The 12,953-nt window shown below is 43.7% G+C and overlaps 1 protein-coding gene across 2 annotated transcripts in view; it reads left to right on the top strand.

Annotated features, from left to right (window-relative positions):
• The window catches only part of LOC134969625 (hepatocyte nuclear factor 4-beta-like), a 188,726-nt gene that overhangs the window by 90,337 nt on the left and 85,436 nt on the right, over positions 1 to 12,953 (top strand). The window lies entirely within an intron of this gene.

Raw genomic sequence — 12,953 nt, 5'->3', positions numbered from 1 at the left:
CTTTTTCTTATGGCACTTTGATTGTTACATGAAATGACTGTATATTGTGTGCCCAGGGGCTCAGCGCGCGGTGCGTCAGGCGGTGACTGAGATAACGGACCTGCAGCCGATGATCACGGCATTGTAACATTAGCAGCTATAAAACAGACCTTTGTCCTGTAATAATGTTGCTGGAAGGGGCAGGACGCCGTCTGTGTCAGCTGCTAATGCCGGGAAATAGAATCATTTAGCTAAATAAATGTTACCTTAGAACTAGGTCAGTGTGGTGACACTGTGACACCTCCCGGAGATCAGTGACCTGTAGCGCTATAATAACAGCCGCATGCAGTGTGGTACGCTGTGTATACGGCTGATAATCAGAGTGTTGTAGAGCATAGGTTCTCAAACTCGGTCCCCATTATCCCACACAGTGCATGTTTTGCAGGTAACCCAGCAGGTGCACAGATGTATTAATTACTCACTGACACATTTTAAAAGGTCCACAGGTGGGGCTAAGTATTTCACTTGTAATTCTGTAAGGAGATCTGAAAAACATGCACCGTGTGGGGTCCTGAGGACCGAGTTTGAGAACCTGTGTTGTAGAGGAAACACCCAGCCTGGTATATTCTGTATTAGTCTAACAGCCCCAAACCTGTCCGTTCCATCACCCAACGTCTATAGTCAGAAGTCAGTATTAGCTCGCGAGTGAGTGTCCCTTTAATCTTGTTTCCGTTGCTGCATCTTGTTAACGACATATCGATTCCACGTCCATCCCTCCCAGGTTATCAGTAAGGGAATTACTCGCTCACCTACATTGTGCTGTCACGTAGCATTCTCAGGTCTGGCCTAGAGATGAGCGGGTTCGGTTTCTCTGAATCCGAACCCGCCCGAACTTCATGGTTTTTTTCACGGGTCCGAGCAGACTCGGATCCTCCCGCCTTGCTCGGTTAACCCGAGCGCGCCCGAACGTCATCATGACGCTGTCGGATTCTCGCGAGACTCGGATTCTATATAAGGAGCCGCGCGTCGCCGCCATTTTCACACGTGCATTGAGATTGATAGTGAGAGGACGTGGCTGGCGTCCTCTCCATTTAGATTATAAGAGAGAGAGATTTACTGGAGCTTAGGACTAGGAGGAGTACTGTAGAAGTGTAGAGAGTGCAGAGAGTTTACTAGTGAGTGACCACCAGACAGTGCAGTTTATTTAATATATCCGTTCTCTGCCTGAAAAAAGCGATACACACAGTGACTCAGTCACATACCATATCTGTGTGCACTGCTCAGGCTCAGCCCAGTGTGCTGCATCATCTATATATATTATATATCTGTCTGACTGCTCAGCTCACACAGCTTATAATTGTGGGGGAGACTGGGGAGCACTGCAGTTAGAGATGAGCGGGTTCGGTTTCTCTGAATCCGAACCCGCCAGAACTTCATGTTTTTTTTCACGGGTCCGAGCGACTCGGATCTTCCCGCCTTGCTCGGTTAACCCGAGCGCGCCCGAACGTCATCATGACGCTGTCGGATTCTCGCGAGGCTCGGATTCTATCGCGAGACTCGGATTCTATATAAGGAGCCGCGCGTCGCCGCCATTTTCACACGTGCATTGAGATTGATAGGGAGAGGACGTGGCTGGCGTCCTCTCCATTTAGATTATAAGAGACTGAGAGAGATTTACTGGAGCTGACTAGGAGGAGTACTGTTACTGTAGAAGTGTAGAGACTGAGTGGAGAGAGTTTACTAGTGAGGACAGTGCAGTTTACTTTATAATCCGTTCTCTGCCTGAAAAAAGCGATACACACAGTGACTCAGTCAGTCACATACCATATCTGTGTGCACTGCTCAGGCTCAGGCCAGTGTGCTGCATCATCTATTATCTATATATAATATTATATATATCTGTCTGACTGCTCAGCTCACACAGCTTATAATTGTGGGGGAGACTGGGGAGCACTACTGCAGTGCCAGTTATAGGTTATAGCAGGAGCCAGGAGTACATAATATATTATATAGTGAGTGACCACCAGACACACAGTGCAGTTTATTTAATATATCCGTTCTCTGCCTGAAAAAAGCGATACACACAGTGACTCAGTCAGTCACATACCATATCTGTGTGCACTGCTCAGGCTCAGGCCAGTGTGCTGCATCATCTATATATATTATATATCTGTCTGACTGCTCAGCTCACACAGCTTATAATTGTGGGGGAGACTGGGGAGCACTACTGCAGTGCCAGTTATAGGTTATAGCAGGAGCCAGGAGTACATAATATTATATTAAAATTAAACAGTGCACACTTTTGCTGCAGGAGTGCCACTGCCAGTGTGACTAGTGACCAGTGACCTGACCACCAGTATATATAATATTAGTAGTATACTATCTCTTTATCAACCAGTCTATATTAGCAGCAGACACAGTACAGTGCGGTAGTTCACGGCTGTGGCTACCTCTGTGTCGGCACTCGGCAGCCCGTCCATAATTGTATATACCACCTAACCGTGGTTTTTTTTTCTTTCTTTATACATACATACTAGTTACGAGTATACTATCTCTTTATCAACCAGTCTATATATTAGCAGCAGACACAGTACAGTGCGGTAGTTCACGGCTGTGGCTACCTCTGTGTCGGCACTCGGCAGCCCGTCCATAATTGTATATACCACCTAACCGTGGTTTTTTTTTCTTTCTTTATACATACATACTAGTTACGAGTATACTATCTCTTTATCAACCAGTCTATATATTAGCAGCAGACACAGTACAGTGCGGTAGTTCACGGCTGTGGCTACCTCTGTGTCGGCACTCGGCAGCCCGTCCATAATTGTATATACCACCTAACCGTGGTTTTTTTTTCTTTCTTTATACATACATACTAGTTACGAGTATACTATCTCTTTATCAACCAGTCTATATATTAGCAGCAGACACAGTACAGTGCGGTAGTTCACGGCTGTGGCTACCTCTGTGTCGGCACTCGGCAGCCCGTCCATAATTGTATATACCACCTAACCGTGGTTTTTTTTTCTTTCTTTATACATACATACTAGTTACGAGTATACTATCTCTTTATCAACCAGTCTATATATTAGCAGCAGACACAGTACAGTGCGGTAGTTCACGGCTGTGGCTACCTCTGTGTCGGCACTCGGCAGCCCGTCCATAATTGTATATACCACCTAACCGTGGTTTTTTTTTCTTTCTTTATACATACATACTAGTTACGAGTATACTATCTCTTTATCAACCAGTCTATATATTAGCAGCAGACACAGTACAGTGCGGTAGTTCACGGCTGTGGCTACCTCTGTGTCGGCACTCGGCAGCCCGTCCATAATTGTATATACCACCTAACCGTGGTTTTTTTTTCTTTCTTTATACATACATACTAGTTACGAGTATACTATCTCTTTATCAACCAGTCTATATATTAGCAGCAGACACAGTACAGTGCGGTAGTTCACGGCTGTGGCTACCTCTGTGTCGGCACTCGGCAGCCCGTCCATAATTGTATACTAGTATCCAATCCATCCATCTCCATTGTTTACCTGAGGTGCCTTTTAGTTGTGCCTATTAAAATATGGAGAACAAAAATGTTGAGGTTCCAAAATTAGGGAAAGATCAAGATCCACTTCCACCTCGTGCTGAAGCTGCTGCCACTAGTCATGGCCGAGACGATGAAATGCCAGCAACGTCGTCTGCCAAGGCCGATGCCCAATGTCATAGTACAGAGCATGTCAAATCCAAAACACCAAATATCAGTAAAAAGCCTCTTTTTTTCTTTGCGTCATGTGCTGTTTGGGGAGGGTTTTTTGGAAGGGACATCCTGCGTGACACTGCAGTGCCACTCCTAGATGGGCCCGGTGTTTGTGTCGGCCACTAGGGTCGCTAATCTTACTCACACAGCTACCTCATTGCGCCTCTTTTTTTCTTTGCGTCATGTGCTGTTTGGGGAGGGTTTTTTGGAAGGGCCATCCTGCGTGACACTGCAGTGCCACTCCTAGATGGGCCCGGTGTTTGTGTCGGCCACTAGGGTCGCTAATCTTACTCACACAGCTACCTCATTGCGCCTCTTTTTTTCTTTGCGTCATGTGCTGTTTGGGGAGGTTTTTTTGGAAGGGCCATCCTGCGTGACACTGCAGTGCCACTCCTAGATGGGCCCGGTGTTTGTGCCGGCCACTAGGGTCGCTAATCTTACTCACACAGCTACCTCATTGCGCCTCTTTTTTTCTTTGCGTCATGTGCTGTTTGGGGAGGGTTTTTTGGAAGGGCCATCCTGCGTGACACTGCAGTGCCACTCCTAGATGGGCCCGGTGTTTGTGTCGGCCACTAGGGTCGCTAATCTTACTCACACAGCTACCTCATTGCGCCTCTTTTTTTCTTTGCGTCATGTGCTGTTTGGGGAGGGTTTTTTGGAAGGGACATCCTGCGTGACACTGCAGTGCCACTCCTAGATGGGCCCGGTGTTTGTGTCGGCCACTAGGGTCGCTTATCTTACTCACACAGCGACCTCGGTGCAAATTTTAGGACTAAAAATAATATTGTGAGGTGTGAGGTATTCAGAATAGACTGAAAATGAGTGTAAATTATGGTTTTTGAGGTTAATAATACTTTGGGATCAAAATGACCACCAAATTCTATGATTTAAGCTGTTTTTTAGTGTTTTTTGAAAAAAACACCCGAATCCAAAACACACCCGAATCCGACAAAAAAAATTCGGTGAGGTTTTGCCAAAACGCGTTCGAACCCAAAACACGGCCGCGGAACCGAACCCAAAACCAAAACACAAAACCCGAAAAATTTCAGGCGCTCATCTCTAACTGCAGTGCCAGTTATAGGTTATAGCAGGAGCCAGGAGTACATAATATTATATAGTGAGTGACCACCAGACAGTGCAGTTTATTTAATATATCCGTTCTCTGCCTGAAAAAAGCGATACACACAGTGACTCAGTCACATACCATATCTGTGTGCACTGCTCAGGCTCAGCCCAGTGTGCTGCATCATCTATATATATTATATATCTGTCTGACTGCTCAGCTCACACAGCTTATAATTGTGGGGGAGACTGGGGAGCACTGCAGTGCCAGTTATAGGTTATAGCAGGAGCCAGGAGTACATAATATTATATTAAAATTAAACAGTGCACACTTTTGCTGCAGGAGTGCCACTGCCAGTGTGACTGACCAGTGACCTGACCACACTGACCACCAGTATAGTAGTATACTTATATTGTGATTGCCTGAAAAAGTTAAACACTCGTCGTGTGACTTCACTTGTGTGTTGTTGTTTTTTTTATTCTATAAAAATAAAACTCATTCTGCTGACAGACAGTGTCCAGCAGGTCCGTCATTATATAATATATAATATATACCTGTCCGGCTGCAGTAGTGATATATATATATTTTTTATATCATTTATCATCCAGTCGCAGCAGACACAGTACGGTAGTTCACGGCTGTGGCTACCTCTGTGTCTGCACTCGGCAGGCAGTCCGTCCATAATTGTATACCACCTAACCGTGGTTTTTTTTTCTTCTTTATACATACATACTACTACGACATCTCTTTATCAACCAGTCTATATTAGCAGCAGACACAGTACAGTACGGTAGTTCACGGCTGTGGCTACCTCTGTGTCTGCACTCGGCAGGCAGTCCGTCCATAATTGTATACCACCTAACCTTTTTCTTTGCATCATGTGCTGATTGGGGAGGGTTTTTTGGAAGGGACATCCTGCGTGACACTGCAGTGCCACTCCTAAATGGGCCCGGTGTTTGTGTCGGCCACTAGGGTCGCTAATCTTACTCACACAGTCAGCTACCTCATTGCGCCTCTTTTTTTCTTTGCGTCATGTGCTGTTTGGGGAGGGTTTTTTGGAAGGGACATCCTGCGTGACACTGCAGTGCCACTCCTAGATGGGCCCGGTGTTTGTGTCGGCCACTAGGGTCGCTAATCTTACTCACACAGCTACCTCATTGCGCCTCTTTTTTTCTTTGCGTCATGTGCTGTTTGGGGAGGGTTTTTTGGAAGGGACATCCTGCGTGACACTGCAGTGCCACTCCTAGATGGGCCCGGTGTTTGTGTCGGCCACTAGGGTCGCTAATCTTACTCACACAGCTACCTCATTGTGCCTCTTTTTTTCTTTGCGTCATGTGCTGTTTGGGGAGGGTTTTTTGGAAGGGCCATCCTGCGTGACACTGCAGTGCCACTCCTAGATGGGCCCGGTGTTTGTGTCGGCCACTAGGGTCGCTAATCTTACTCACACAGCTACCTCATTGCGCCTCTTTTTTTCTTTGCGTCATGTGCTGTTTGGGGAGGGTTTTTTGGAAGGGACATCCTGCGTGACACTGCAGTGCCACTCCTAGATGGGCCCGGTGTTTGTGTCGGCCACTAGGGTCGCTTATCTTACTCACACAGCGACCTCGGTGCAAATTTTAGGACTAAAAATAATATTGTGAGGTGTGAGGTATTCAGAATAGACTGAAAATGAGTGTAAATTATGGTTTTTGAGGTTAATAATACTTTGGGATCAAAATGACCCCCAAATTCTATGATTTAAGCTGTTTTTTAGTGTTTTTTGAAAAAAACACCCGAATCCAAAACACACCCGAATCCGACAAAAAAAATTCGGTGAGGTTTTGCCAAAACGCGTTCGAACCCAAAACACGGCCGCGGAACCGAACCCAAAACCAAAACACAAAACCCGAAAAATTTCAGGCGCTCATCTCTAGACTCTGGCCACGACAGGATAGCTGATAATATTGTAGGTCTCTGCAGATAAAACAATATGGGGGTTATTCAGGTTTGTTAGCAAACCAAAAAAGCACACTAATGGGCAAAACCATGTGCACTGCAGGTGGGGCAGATGTAACATGTGCAGAGAGAGTTAGATTTGGGTGGGTTATTTTGTTTCTGTGCAGGGTAAATACTGGCTGCTTTATTTTTACACTGCAATTTAGATTTCAGTTTGAACACACCCCACCCAAATCTAACTCTCTCTCTGCACATGTTACATCTGCCCCACCTGCAGTGCATATGGTTTTGCCCATTAGTGTGTTTTTTTGGGGGGGTTTGCTAACAAACCCAGGGCAGTAGAGAGCTTGTCTGGGCCCAGGTACTTTTCCAGGGGGTGTGGCCTAATCATGGGAGGCGTGGTCATGCACCCTTAGAAAAAAATACTGGAAAAAAAATTGTAGTTTAAGCGCCTCCATGGCCACACTGCAGTGTGTGCTGGGCTGAGGAGAAGAGCTGCAGCTGGTGCTGCCAGGTAAAGGGGCCCGGGGCCTCCCATTGGGCCCCTCCATCAGACCTGGGTCCCAGTAATTTGTACCCTCTCCCCCACTCTCGGCACCACTGAACAAACCTGAATAAGGCGGCGGCCCTATATCTGGAAGCACAATGCTTATATATTTGCAGAGTTGCTAATCGGGTAATTCCACATCAAATCAACACAGTTTTCAAAATAATTCTAATATTACAATCTCTAATTTCAATTACATTTGGTATAATAAATGCTGCCATGGGTGTAGGGAAAACCCCAAAATCTTAGGCTGTTATGTACACTGGTTTTTAAGTTATATGCCTTTATAGCTGCAATTTTTTGTAACTAAAAATTTGCTATTAATTTTTTTTTATTGCATTTGCAGCTCACCTAATTGAGCTAGAGAGTTGGGCTAGGTCTCGTCTTAAACCTGTTTGTATGGACTTTCTCATGATGTACAGTATAACACAGCACTATGTTTCAATACAAATGAAAACATTTTATTTTTATATATATATATATATATATTTTTTTTTTTTTATTTATTTATTTTTTTCTCAAATAGCTATAAGGCGTCTATTCAATTATTGTGCTTGACATTAACTATACACTTTAAGCTAGCTTATCAACTAAAAATAACGACACGGACACAACTGCGTTGGATTAAATGGTCATTGAATTTATTAATTGGAATGACCTCACTCGTAGTGGGTGGCCAGGAAAACACTACCACTAACCAGCTCTAGTCACGATCTTACAAAATGGCGGCGACTAAACGCCCCAACTGCCATGGGTGCGACTGAAACGCCCCATCTATATATATCAGCATAACCTGTGCTGCGAAGGTCTCACCACCCCTTCCTATAGCAGAGTGAGGACGCTCCCCAAGGAAGCGCCCCTCGCCCCCCCACACGGGCAGGACACACTCGCCGTCCTTCAAAAGGGGTAAGTGCCCCACAACACCACTTATGCTACAAGTGACCGCTGGCCAGTAGCGCCTTCCCGCCCACTAAGTCTGAAAGAAAGATAATAGTAAGCCAAATTGAAAAGGGCCAAATTAGTGAGCCAATAGGGCGGGTGGGTGGGCTTCCAGACGACAAGAGGAAGCACTCTGGAAGTTTCTACCTTACATGTACTAAACACCTCCCCTACACTCACCGATAGGCTGGCCCTATCCAATTATCACTCACTCAAAACTCTGATCTGCCTAGCAACAATTGACCTTCTTTAACCAATCACAAAATTACCAGCCTCTTATATAGATATCGTGCCCAGTCAGGCACTCTCCTTATCTAATGTTAACATTTTGGGAAAAAAAACCCTCAAAGGATTTTCATAAAACCCAAAGTTTTATTTTGGGGTCATGATGGGATCATCTGCTACAAGAGGTTTCACTTCAGTTTGTTAAAATAAAATGAAAACTATCTAGGGCTGTTCATTACCTTTGATTTATCGCCTTAAATAATCCCTTTGATGTGTATTATGTACAATGATACAGTATGTGACTACTAATATATGTAAAACTTTTGAGATCATTTTAATATTTTATGTCTTTCACATATTATAAGAAAGCTCACTACAGATCATTACCATTTGGTGCTGCTGCCCTAGATGGATGTTGCTACTGGATGGGGTCAAACTGGCTGACGGCTTCATTTGTGTTTAGTATTTCCATTTCAGAAAGGGTGTACATTCGCCCTGATGGAGTTAGGACCCGTGCAGTCACCGTGCTAACACCGGCCATATGTTTTGCAGAAAATGCTTCTTAGTCCCAACACATTGTGATCTATGACACTTGTATATTGTGTGTGACTGAGTCTGTAACGTAAATGGAGCAGAACAGAACTTGTACTGGAAAAAAAGCTGCAGCTGCTACATTCATTGTAGAACTTTGTATACAGATTCAGAGACTCAGTCACACACAGATATACAAGTGTCATATGTCACATTAATCATGACAGTTTCCTTGTGCAGATATGGATTAATGGGTAATGGGGAGCATACTACGTTCTAGCACTCATTTATATTTATTTGTGTCCACACAGACACAAATTGACATATTGCTGCTAGATATATATAGAAATATCTCGTTTTGATATAATAGTTTATAATTAAATATGAGCGCCTGAACATACCAAAAAAATCCAGTTTCTTTGAGCATCCAAGTTGCGCTGTGTTGTGACTAAGATGCATATTCGGCAAAAAAACATACTCAAAAAGATGCCTGACGCTAGAATATTCTCACGCGATCTGGCTTGCTAAGAGGGACTGATTGGCGCGACCTCGGCAAAGATGTATGAGGACACATCTGTACCTTGTGATGTCAGCAAGTGTGAGCTTTCCTTGGGACGTTGTCACCTTCTGTTCCAATGAATTATGTGAGAAGGAAGACATCTTCACAAATATTTCTGTAGTGGATGCTATAGGTATGAAAACATGGAATGTTTTGGTCCCAGGAATTGTTACTGTGTTTTTGAAATGAACATCCAGAAATATTGCTGTCTCAGTATGTTCTTCTTGTGTTGAGGTTGTTGTGGTGTAAGAATCTGATTATCATCTGGACGTTGCAGGCTTGCCTCGGGATGCTAACCTCTACACTGTGCCACCTACACCATCGCAAGGCCCTTTGCCATGAGCAGTCACTGAATACCGCTCTGCTTCTATACAGTGGTGCTTGGAAGTTTGTGAACCCTTCAGAATGTTCTATATTTCTGCTGAAATTTGGCCTAAAACTACCTCAAATTTCCACAACAGTCCTATAAGTTAACAAGAACCAAATCAAACAAATTAGACATAAAAATTAGCCATGCTCATTTTTTTTTTTATTGAGGAAAATTATCCAATATCACATATCTGAGTGGCAAAGTATGTGAACCTTTAGCCTTAGCAGATATTTTGAAGATGAAATTAACAGTCAGGTATTTTCAATCTATGGGATGACGATCAGGTGCGAGTGGACAACCTAAAAGAACAGGGATATAGCAAAGTCTGATGTTCATTGTTCACAACACATATTTGTGGGAGTGTATCCTGCCATGCACAAGGAGATTTCTGAGGACCTCAGAAGAAGAGTTGTTAATGATTACCAGCCTGGAGAAGGTTACAAAACCATCTCTAAAGAGTTTGGACTTCACCAATCAACAGTCACACAAATTGTGTACAAATGGAGGAAATTTCAGACCATTATTACCCTCCCCAGGAGTGGTCGACCAACAAAGATCACACCAAAAGGAAGGTGTATACTAGTTTGCAAGGTCACAAAGGAACCCAAGGTAACCTCTAAGTAACTGAAGGCCTTTCTTACATTAGTCAATGTTAATGTTCATGAGTTCACCATCAGGAAGACACTGAACAACAATGGTGTGCATAGCATGAGTTCAAGGAGAAAGCCGCCGCTCTCAAAAAAGAACATTGCTACCCATCTGCAGTTGCCTAAAGATCACCTGGCTAAGTCAGAAGGCTATTGAAACAATGTTTTGTGGACAGATTAGTCCAAAATAGAGCTTTTTTGGTTAAATGAGAAGCATTATGTTTGGAGCATTTCCAGAATAAAAACCTCATACCATCTGTGAAACACGATGGTGATGGTATCATGGTTTGGACCTGTTTGGCTGCATCTGGCCCAGGATGACTTGCCATCATTGATGGGACAATGAATTCTGAATTATACCAGAACATTCTAAAGGAAAATGTCAGGATATCAGTCCATGAGCTGCATGTCAAGAGAACGTGGGTCATGCAGCAAGGCAATGACCCAAAGCACACAAGTCATCTAACCAAAGAATGGTTAAAGACGAAAAAATGTAAAGTTTTGGAATAGCCAAGTTAAAGTCCTGACCTTAACCCAATGAAAATGTTGTGGAAGGACCAGGTGCGAGCTGTTCATTGGAGGAAACCCACCAACATAACAGAATTTAAGCTGTTTTGTACGAAGGAATGGGGAAAGATTCCACCAAGCCGATGTTCAGGATTAATCAACAATCACCGGAGACGTTTACATGCAGTTATTGCTGCACGAGGGGGACACACCAAATAGTGAAACCAAAGGTTCACATACTTTTGACAATCACAGAGATGTGATAATGGATCATTTTCCTCAATAAGAAAATGAGCACATCTAATTTTTATATATCTTTTGCTTGATTTTGGTCTCTTTATCTACTTTTAGCACTTGTGTGAAAATCTGAAGTACTGTAGTTTTAGGCCAAATTTCAGCAGAAATATAAAAAATTCTGAATGGTACACAAACTTTCAAACACCACTGTACCAAAATCATCTTTATGAGAGCATAAGTTGGCAAAGTCTTTCTTGTTCTTACATTGGGGGTAATTCCAAATTGATCGCAGCAGGACATTATTTAGCAGTTGGGCAAAACCATGTGCACTGCAGGGGAGGCAGATATAACATGTGCAGAAAGAGTTAGATTTGGGTGGGTTATTTTATTTCTGTGCAGGGTAAATACTGGCTGCTTTATTTTTACACTGCAAATTAGATTGCAGATTGAACACACCACACCCAAATCTAACTCTCTCTGCAAATGTTATATCTGCCCCCCCTGCAGTGCACATGGTTTTGCCCAACTGCTAACAAATGTGCTGCTGCGATCAACTTGGAATTACCCCCATTGTGCAGCTGACTCATCGGAGAAGTAGTAAATCTTTGGTGATTTCTCTTATGTTGTCTTCAAGAAGTTTGAGTTTCCTCTGGAAGCAATAGACCGCGACCGGGTTGTGTTCTGACAATCTGAAATAACAACATCGCCACGATGCTCAGTTTTTGTTTCTCCCTTGTAATACACCCCAAATGGGAGAATTGTAGCCTGAGCACTGGGTCCAGTGATAGCTCAGTGGCTCATCCTTTATGACTAATGAGTAGTTCTCTGCAAAATCAAAATCTGAAATGGAAATAATAAAAACAAATAAAACCGCCCGATGGGTGAGTGACAGACACCCTTTTCTTTTACTTTTGTTTTTGTGTCTCTCGCTTATATTTACTAGTGATGTGCACCGGAAATTTTTTGGGTTTTGTGTTTTGGTTTTGGATTCGGTTCCGCGGCCGTGTTTTGGATTCGGACGCGTTTTGGCAAAACCTCCCTGAACATTTTTTGTCGGATTCGGGAGTGTTTTGGATTCGGGTGTTTTTTTACAAAAACCCCTCAAAAACAGCTTAAATCATAAAATGTGGGGGTCATTTTGATCCCATAGTATTACTAACCTCAATAACCATAATTTCCACTCATTTCCAGTCTATTCTGAACACCTCACACCTCACACCTCACAATATTAATTTTAGTCCTAAAATTTGCACCGAGGTCGCTGGATGACTAAGCTAAGCGACCCAAGTGGCCGACACAAACACCTGGCCCATCTAGGAGTGGCACTGCAGTGTCAGACAGGATGGCAGATTTAAAAAATAGTCCCCAAACAGCACATGATGCAAAGAAAAAAATAGGTGCAATGAGGTAGCTGTGTGACTAAGCTAAGCGACACAAGTGGCCGACACAAACACCTGGCCCATCTAGGAGTGGCACTGCAGTTTTCTAGCGAGAGGATGAGTGCTTCCATCCTCATGTGAATCTGAACCACTAGCCATGAACATAGGCCAGGGCCTCAGCCGTTCCTTGCCACTCCGTGTCGTAAATGGCATATTGGCAAGTTTACTCTTCTCATCAGACGCTTTTAATTTTGATTTTTGGGTAATTTTACTGAACT

The sequence above is a fragment of the Pseudophryne corroboree genome, chromosome 11 (assembly GCF_028390025.1).
Source record: "Pseudophryne corroboree isolate aPseCor3 chromosome 11, aPseCor3.hap2, whole genome shotgun sequence".
Classification (NCBI taxonomy): domain Eukaryota; kingdom Metazoa; phylum Chordata; class Amphibia; order Anura; family Myobatrachidae; genus Pseudophryne; species Pseudophryne corroboree.
Note: the sequence above shows the minus strand (reverse complement) of the source record. Positions and strands in the feature narration are given on the sequence as shown.